We start from the raw sequence: 4,149 nt of genomic DNA on the forward strand, positions 1-4,149 counted from the left end.
TGTGTGTGTGTGTGTGTGTGTGTGTGTGTGTGTGTGGGTGGTGGGGCGCTCTGCCTGAGGAAGTTCGGCTTAAACACATATCCGGGGGGCGTTTCTGGTCCCCACTTGTCGTTTTGCTCCTCAACATGGCTGCCTAAAAACTGCAGGATTTCTCAAACATGCATGAATGAGTCAAAGCAAAGCTTTGGGCATGTTTTTTTATGAGAGTATAACATTATAACATGATATATAAAACTCCAAAAAGTTGATTTTACAAGATATTGCCCCTTTAAATTTAGGTCAGCACATCAATGAAACTCAATTTGCTTTTGACAACCATTATTTTGATTTGACAGAAATGCTTGWCGATACATATTATCCTATCAGGCAAAAACAGGTCACCAAGGTTCATGCATCTGCAGTGAATTAAGTTTCTAATACACAGAAGCTAACCAATGGGAAACTAATAATTATGTGGAATCCTATGCAGGTATCTAACCATAATAAATTGTTTATATTGATAGCCCATTCCTTCATACCACAGCTGTAAATCTTTCTGTTCAGTACAGAACTCAGTTCAACATTCTCCAAACTTTTACCAAGACCCAAGGTCAGCTGATCTAGGTTTGTTAACTGTTCCTACATCTACACTATGTGGACTCAATAGATTTAATTTGATTCTTTAGTTTTTCTTGTTTGTATATTGTTATTGTTTAATTTTTTGAGTGGGGGGGCAGGTGCATATACAGTATTATAAGATTTTTTCTTCTTTCTGCCACCTTTCATTTTATTTGTGATTTGTATTTAATTGGATTGTATTGTTAATTGTATTGTTTGTAATTGTATTGTATATGATTTTATTTTGCTATTTTTAAATAAATGAATAAAAATTTATTTAAAAAATATTTAGGAAACAGCTGAAGAATCATCGTTTATATTGGCATTTGAGCAACAGTTTATTTTTGATAGTAGGTATGATTGCCTTGTGAGTTTTATTTTGAAAGGCCCTACATCAATAAAACGTACTTACTTATTTACTAGCTTGAGCAGAGCCAAGACCAGAGTGGATTTCTGCAATCTTAAAGCAGAAAAAACACTGTGCTGTAATGGAACCACATCAACTGACGTGGGTGAAACAATTCAATTCAGTTATAGCACCAAGTCACAATGAATGTTGTCTCGGGGCACTGTGCTAAAAATAATCAATCTAAAGAAGCCAGCAGATTGTGTTGATTCTTCACTCTGTCACAGTCTCCCATCCTGAGCAGCATCGGCAGCAGTGGAGAGGAAAAACTCCCTTTTAACAGGCAGAAACCACAGCAWCAAAAGACAACAGCAGAGAAAATGTGGTCAGTTTGTCCTCCAGCGGTCTGAGCCTATAGCAGCAGAACTAAATAATAACTCAGGAAACCTGAACCTAACTATAGGTTTTATCAAAAAGGATAATTTTGTCTAGCCTCAAAGTGTGGCAGCCTTTTGGAGAATATAAGATGTGTCAAGATGTAGTGAGCAGAAAGGTATGTTAACATTTAAAAACTGTTATTACCACATAAATCATTTTAACGCAATGAATTACAGCAGGCACAACTGTAGTAGCACTTTTGTTTACTTGTTCATTAAATCTATCTCAGTTATTCATTAAAAKATGTACCTCCCAGAAATAAACAGCAACACAGTGGTTTGTGCTTGGGTACAAAAGGGTTCAGAGGCATGTTGCTTCCTCTTGTCAGCTGGATAAATGAGGAAACTTTAGTGCTCATGTAATAGTTGCAATTATCCCCCGGGGTTCAATAAAGTATTCCGATTCTGATTCCTTTTTCTGGACTAGCCGTTAGCTCATCAGTCCAGGCAGAACTAAATGCTGTGCTTTTCTAAACTGAAGCTGTTTCAAGAATAAACTACAAATTTATGATTTTAATTATTTTCCACACAACTCCATTTAAKAACATTTAAGAACAGAAGTATCCATTTGATTCAAACACCAGAAAAAAAAAGGATGAACAAGATGAGATGGCAGCAATAAAATGTGAGGTTTGTCAGACTTTATAATGTCAAGCTGTGATTGCGAAGGTGTGACTGACATTCAGTTGTCTATAAATGTAGGGAAACACACTTTTCATATCGTAAACAGACCGAGTCTCCTTGATAAATCTGTTGAAGCTGGTTTCAGCACCACGGCCAGCGCCAAGGGATGCTTGCTCATTACCAGCRTATACTACTGTATATATAAAAAAAAGCCAATTTGTTTCAGCCCAGGCTGCATGAACTTACTAGCTTTTCCACTGAAGCTGCAGAGGAAATGTAAACACACACATGCCATCCATCTTATTTGCTTTTGAGAGTGTGTGGAGTGTGTTTATCTAACTCTCGCAACACTTACTCCTATTCTAATCCACAGACACTTCTTTGAGACAAAAGAGGGCTTCGCTAACTAACCCTGAAAAATGCAGCAGCACACATGTAGCAGCATGCTGAGTGTTTATCATTCCCTCCGCCAGGAAAACATTTACGCAGGTTTTGCATCCCCTCCTCTCGCAGCCTCCCCCGCTATTCCTCCTCCTCCCTCGCAGCTCCCACATAAAAGGCAGTTGCTTTAAAAAATACAATAACAATAATAAATAAATCCAAAACAAAACAACAAATAAATAAATATCAGAAGCAGATTTTTTTTTTTGCAATGACTCTTTGAACACATTAAAGCAACACACATGAAATGCAAACATTTCCTCTCCTTCTGCAGATTGGCTCAGAGCATGCTCAGTCTTGATGGGATAAAAACGCTCTGCTTGCCTCGGAGTTTTATGGCTTTTGCAGAAAAGTGCAAGCTCCAATCAACTCTGCAATAAGTCTTTGCTTAGTTAATGAAAAAAATTACACTTTGTCCTGCTCTGCTGCTTTGTACAAGATGGAAAAGTCCACTGATCCACCCCTCCCCCCACCCCGTGCGTCACATCCTTGACCTTGTCCCGCCACACTTGTCTCTTCCTGTAAATCTGCAGCCATCAATTACCACCTTTGTGTCCACAGAAGCTGTCAGCGGCTCCAACTTCATGCTGCAAGTCCTGGAAAACGTCCAGAGAGGCAAAATATGATGCCGTCTCAGATAAAGGGCTTTGCCGGTAAACGTGTCATATAAATTCTGCCCTGTGCCTCCACGTGCCTGACTTACAGTCATCCTGTAATGAGCGATTGAAAGAAAAGCTCAGGTAATCATGGGATTTCAAACTGGAGTGCCCTCCCTTTGCCTTGTGATCCCAAACGGTCACACGCGAGTAAACTTTGGTGAACTGCCGCCGCACCGAGACAGTGTCATGATTTATTCATTCTCGCACCATCCGCTCACCTGCACGACGYTGTAACTGAGATTTTTATTGACCAGCTTGTATCTTTACACAGTTTTACATAAATCTATGCCACTTTTTTCTCTTTTTGTGCAGCTCCCATACAGTTTGGCATTTAACGACGGGCTAATTGTGCTCCAGAGAAGAAGCACTAAAGTTTCCTCATTTATCCGGCTGACAAGAGGAAACCATCAAGCTGCCCTGTCTCCTTGAAACCTAATGATTTGTATCTGCACTTTACCACCCGTAGCTAATTGCGGCATCAGAAGCTATCAGGAGCTTGGCTCAGACGGGCAAGGTGTGGGGCCTCGATGTGCTGAGGCAAGCAGTGCCGGCTGAAGGTAAAAGAGAGGTGATTCAATGAATTAAAGAGATGGAAGAGAGGAGGTATGGGAGTGACAGGCTATTGGCAGAGCACTCGACTCTAAAACGGTGCTTTTAGCTGGTGCTGGACTCAAGAAAAACATTGCTTGGATCCATATTAGAGTGACATTTGTAGCTGCTCTTGCTGTAGTATTTTACATGATATAAGGACTTCGGAGGCCTGCAAATAAACTACAGCATGAGCAGTCCCTCCCTTGTGTGGTTTTAGTTTTTCTGTTAAGGGTTGTGCCTCCTCGTGATGTTTTCATGAAGATGATCCTTGCTCTGTGCAGGGTCTGTGGCTGCATGACCCAGGGCACCTGTTCTCCTATGTTTGTTATGTTCTGTCTTCTTCTGAACGGCTGTTCTGAACTGTAAATTCATTGTGCTCTGTACAATGACAATAAAGGTTTAATCTATCTATCTATCAGTGGCGTCACTGGGCCTATTTTATGGGGGCTGGAGC

Source organism: Austrofundulus limnaeus, unplaced genomic scaffold (genome assembly GCF_001266775.1).
Source record: "Austrofundulus limnaeus strain Quisiro unplaced genomic scaffold, Austrofundulus_limnaeus-1.0 Scaffold100, whole genome shotgun sequence".
Lineage (NCBI taxonomy): Eukaryota > Metazoa > Chordata > Actinopteri > Cyprinodontiformes > Rivulidae > Austrofundulus > Austrofundulus limnaeus.